Source organism: Pongo pygmaeus, chromosome 4 (genome assembly GCF_028885625.2).
Source record: "Pongo pygmaeus isolate AG05252 chromosome 4, NHGRI_mPonPyg2-v2.0_pri, whole genome shotgun sequence".
Classification (NCBI taxonomy): domain Eukaryota; kingdom Metazoa; phylum Chordata; class Mammalia; order Primates; family Hominidae; genus Pongo; species Pongo pygmaeus.
Window position 1 is genome coordinate 7,106,496 of NC_072377.2, and position 5,889 is coordinate 7,112,384.

The window sequence follows — 5,889 nt, forward strand, 5'->3', positions numbered from 1 at the left end:
TGAGTAACACTTTGAAGAATAACATTTGTTTTTGTTCAGTGCAGATTTCTTAGAAATTGACAAGAAGAAAAAACTATCAGAGAAAAATCCAGATTCTTACCAGTAGTTCCCTCCCTTCAGAGACAGGCAGAGCATGGTAGAAAAGGACAGTCAGTCAGTGTTTGAAGGACAGTATCAGTGCAATTAAATCAACCTCCCATCTAGACTTCGACTTTTCTGAAATATGGAGATGGAGCTAAAATCAGATAGTGTTTTTGTACAGCATGCTTAAGTATTGGGACACTTACGACTATTTTGTTGAGTTTTCTCATTATATTTTAATAATCTTTAAATTATAAAAATCATATTCACTGTAGACAAAGTGAAAACTTTAGATGAACATTTTAAAAACCCTCAAATCACTCATAATTTTTCCACTTAATGCCAACCACAGTACATATATAGATTGTTAAACCTGTAGCTCTGACTGTGTTTAGAGTTTTATCTTCCCGTTGGTATATACCACATTTTCAATAAACTGAAAAGTGTGACACAATCACCTGATCTATGCATGTAATGATATGTTTGACCTGGCAGATGGTCAAACCTTTCTCCTGTGGCCATCAACATTGTGGCTGATTTTCATAGCTATTTTGCCCTGTTATTTTTCTGAGATTTCTTTCCCTAGCACTTAGGGAGGCCTTCGATTTTCAAGGACATGCACTGACAGGTCATTATTTATCCCCAAGAGACTTTCATGTCCTAAGGGGAAAAAAACGTCCTGAGAATTTCAAACTTACAATAAGTAAAGAAAAAGAAAAAACTTTGCAGCTATCATACCTTCTTAAGAATAAGATTTTGGATCAAAGGGTATTATCAATAACACTCAAAAGCATTCTGGGCACACATTTTTAAATAAAATTTTATAATTATTTCCTTAGATACTATTAATATGAATTTTTAAAAAAACTCTGAAACTTTCAGTTTAATCATAGACTCCAACAGAGCTGTGAGTTAATTTTACTTCCAGCCACGTGGGAAAGGAAGAACATGCCTTTAAGTGTCTTTTGTAGCTTCACAGAGATAACTCAAAAAGTATTTTACCCTTCTGGAAAACAGAGGTGTCAATTTACAGTTTATAATCAGGACACTTATGTAAGAGTTTCAGGCTTTGGAATTATTAGTCATGCTTCACAGGATGCAACAAAAATGTTTGAGGTCTTCGTGTCCCTAATTCACAAGGCACTCGAGGACAATTGTCACACGTGCAACAGAACAAGATTCTACATTTTATCATAAGGCTTCACATTGGGCAAGAGAATGAGGACTCAAATTTTCATACGTGTTTTCAATTTTTCTTAGTTTATCGAACCAGAATATGTCAGAGAACAATATTAGCTTTTTTCAAGGTGTAGGAAAAAGGGAAATTTTTTGCCTCCTTATTTTTCTGAGATTTTTTTCACTAGCACTTAGGGAGGCCTTCAATTTTTAAGGAGATGCCCTGATATGTCATTATTTATCCCTAAGAGAGTTTCGTATCCTGAGGGGGAATAAAAGTCCTAAGACATTCAACCTTACAGTATGTAAAGAAAAAGAAAATAATTTGCAGCTTTCATACCTTCTTAAAAATAAAATTTTTGATCTCCTGCCATACCACTTTGAATGTGCTTGATCTTGGAAGCTAAGCAGGGTCAGACCTGGTTAGGACTTGGTATGGGAGACCACATGGGAATACCAGGTGTTGCAGGGTTGATATAAAATCTAAAATTTTAAAATAAAAAAATAAAAATAATATTTCTGATCAAAGGGTATGGAATCTGTTTAAAGCCTTTGCTTAAAAGGCCAAATTATCTTCTAGAAGAATTATATCAACTTACATTTCCTTCAGCAGTGTGTGTGTTTCCATTTCATTGCATCTTGGTTTTTATAAAAATCTTTTAAACATCTGGATTTGTTTTTAGCACATTACTGCTGCATATTTCTGCAAATGCATCAGTTCTATCTGGGCTGATATAGAGAAGCAGAGAAACACATTTTAGTTAAAATCCTAAGTTCTTTTTGACTTTGAAAGACATTGGATAGTGGCTTCCAGATTCTATTTGGCTTAGGTCACTGTGAGAGTTGGTTTCTATTGAGCAAAAACAAGATGTGAAAGTTGGTACAATTATTGTAGAAAAAAATAATCTAATATGACAACTTTGTATTATAAATTGGGCAGGAAAAAAAGCCCCAAGGACATTGCTCTTGCAGTTGATGCGCTTGTTAACAGGAGTCTGCAGAACTCTCCAGAGCTGCCCTCCCTGAGCCCCCTTGGCCATCGTCACCAGGCATATATTGGCCAGAATGTGCCACATCACTCATGTCTGGCACAATTGTGAAAGTCAGTTTATTTGATTTGTTCTCCCCTAGTGATGAGGGCAGGTTCTACACCTCTGCTATCACTGGACACAGTACCCGGGACAGCCATCAAGTTATCCAGCTGTTTCTGACAGCTCCTACCATCCTGCCAAGACTAATGTTTGACGATATCCAAACGGGGTGTGGAAAAGTAAACTAGGCTTCCAGCAGGGCATTGTAAATCTCCAACTTTCTGGCCCGAGAGGGACTTTACTGCTCGTAGACGTCAACAGGAGAAATACATGTTTTGAAGGAGAGCCAAGCAATTCATTTAAATAAATTTAAATGAAAAATAACAACATAATTCAGGAGAATTGAATGCCACTTTTTCACTATTGTATGGCACCTTTGCCCTAGCTATTCTGTCTCCAAGGGAAAATTACACAATCTGCACCAAAACTTAATCTTCGTAAAAAGAGGGAGCATTTTTGCAGGAAATGTGCTAATTGGAAAAGTTACATAAATGTCTGCTTGTGTTAGATTATTATTCCCAAGTCTATCAGAAAAAAAGGTATTACAGTAATAGGGGAAAAAATCCCCTTTTTCAAAAAGAATATTTGCATGTTAGCAGACACTGCACTATAATGGTTATTTATGTGAAGTAATTTTAAGGAGTGAACACTTGAAGTATTGGTTGGACTCAATTTTAGTGCATTGAGACACATACCCACCAAACAATAAAACTGGTACTTAACAGTTATAATAATGGTGTCAACAATGAATCTGGCTCCTGTTGATATCTGCAAAGCCAAAGGTAATGAAGAAAACAAATGAAAGGTTACATTATTATTGCTGTTAGTTTCATCAGCTTTGGAATTTCAGTTGCTGAGAAACTCCTTTAGAAATAGCATAGGTTAGAACTTTGCTGCCATGTTTTCTCTGTTCTGGACAATGAGGAAGGCCTGTTTCAACTTACAGATGCACACGGAGTCTGCAGTTGTATCCACCCTTAAGCTCCTTGAGGCCAGTGGGTGCAACCTTACAGCCAGAATAGTCCCCAAGGTGTTCCTCCAATGAATAAAATTCCTTTCCTTAAATATGTCAGAAGGGACACAGAAATGTGAATGCCCTAGTATGTTCACTTCCTCCAGACCACAATATTGTATGCCTCAAGAGGAAATTAATGTGCACATTTCTAAAGACTTCCAACTTTTTTCATTTGGGCATTCCACTGCTTTTGTTTGCCAGAAAAAAAAAATGTCACTGAGCTTCCATGACTATTTAATAAGAACCAATTTATTTTTAACTTGATTTTTTTCTGCCTGGAAAACAGGTTTATATACCTTTCATGTTTCCATCTCTCCTTCCTAAGTACACATATTCATGCAGGTGTCCAAAGCCAATCTGCCAATCTTTCAACTACATATGTTCTGTAAAACTGACAGGTCAAGTAATTATCTTTAGAAAAATGATGTTTAAGGCTAATAGTGATGTTATCAAAACTTTCCCTGGAATGTATTTTGGTTATTTCTTTAGACATTGCACTGTACATTTAATGAAGAATACTTCAAGAAATAACCTCATGTGCATTTTAATTCTCAAAAAGTGTCCATATCCAATTAGAATATTCCATAATCCCACTAGAACTTGCAAAATCAGAATAAAAATTTTTGAAATAAAAACCAATGTAACTTGTACTATCTTTGTGGTATGCAAACTAGCCTACTGGCATTGACAATTTATGAGTCTCAACAGAATCCTAAAATGAGGCCAGGTTTACAAAGTTCAATTCTATTTTTAAGCCAAAGAGGAAAATAAAATTTTAAAGGGAAGAACAAATCTCCCTTAAGCATTGATAGTAACTTTTAATGTTTTGCTAATCAAAATTTATGGCTAAGTCCCAACTGCCTTAAGGTAGAAAAAAAATTCAAACAATGAAGGAGAGAAGATTCAAAGCTGGCCCTTGTTTCTGAGTTTGAAAATTGCAGAAGTCAGTCTCCCTGGATATTAATGTTTCAGGTTTTGCTGACCGAGGATACAGATGATCCCCTTGGAGAAGGAAGCTTAGGGTATCTGGAGTCCTCCTCAAAGGTTTAACTAACATTCTCCAAGTAGCAACTTTCACAGAGCAGATTTATAGCAGAGTGTGAGAAGACTACTTTAGAACATGAATGAGTCTTGAATTTCATCACAAAATGTTTTGGAATTGATTAGAGAGAGTTTCCATGCCTTATTCAAAACTCAACAGGTAAAAAATTAGTAAATATATTAGTATTGTATTAGGTAGCATTTAAAACAACACAAAACAAGGATGAGCTGATCTCATTGAGACAATTCTTCACTACTGTGAATGTCAGAAAGAAACAGCAGGTCATTTATGATGGCCAGGAAGCAGCCTTAGAATTTCTGAAATGCCCCCCATATGTGGGAAAGTTGATCCAGTCATTTATAAGATACATTACATGATTTCCTTCTAGCTAACATCTTTGACGAAACTTTGCTGAGACATCTGTGTTACATGATGGATATAGACATGTGGTCTATACACAATGCAATACCATTCAGCCTTAAAAAAAGGGAAATTCTGTCATTTGTGACAACATGGATGAACCTGCAGGACTTTGTGCTAAGTGGAATAACTCAGGCACAGAAAGACAAATAATGCATGTCCCACTCATATGTGGAATCTAAAAAAGTTTAACTCACATAAGTAGAGAGCAGAATGGTGGTTGCCAGAGGCTAAGGGAAGGAGTGGATGAAAAAAGGGGGTATGTTGATCAAAGGGTACAAAGTTTCAGTTAGACCGGAGGAATAAGCTTTAGTATTCTATTGCACAGAATGGTGACTAGAATAAATAATAATGGATTGTATATTTCAAAGTTGCTGAAAGAATGAATTTTAAATGTTTCATCACAAAAAATGATAAGATGTGAGGTGATATATTTGCTTGACTTAATCATTCTGCAGTGTAAACACATATCAAAACCTCGCTTTGTACCCCATAAATATGTAATATATACACTAATTACTTGTGAATTAATAAAAAATGAAATGGCAAGTCATTTGTGGTGGCTAGAGGAGAAGTGTAGCATCCTCCTTATTAAGACACAAGAGTTATCCTGGAGCCCAGTGACGATGGATGGCTCCAAAAGGGCCTGAGCGACAGGTTACTTTTTCTCCATAAAAGTTTTTTATGTTTAAATAACACTTGTGAGTAGACTAAGTAGCATACACTTTCCCCACATTCTAGGTCTTTACTGTAGCTGAATGAAGAGTGGAGAGTGTGAATGACAGCTGAGGAAGACAGAGTTGTGCCCTGAGATAGCATTGTGATAGTGATTACTTGTCAGCTAGGCTAGGTTGCAGTGCCCAATTGTTTGGTTAAACACTATATCAGTGTATTTAAATTTACAAATCTTGTAATTTTTTATGATTATGAATAATATATACCCGGTGTCGAAAACTGGGAAAACACAGAAAAATATATCAAAAATTACTCAGTGAAACCAAGTTTAGTCAGGATCAAGTTTTAGTTTATCCTATGCATTTTTAAATTTTGGAGATCACAATAAA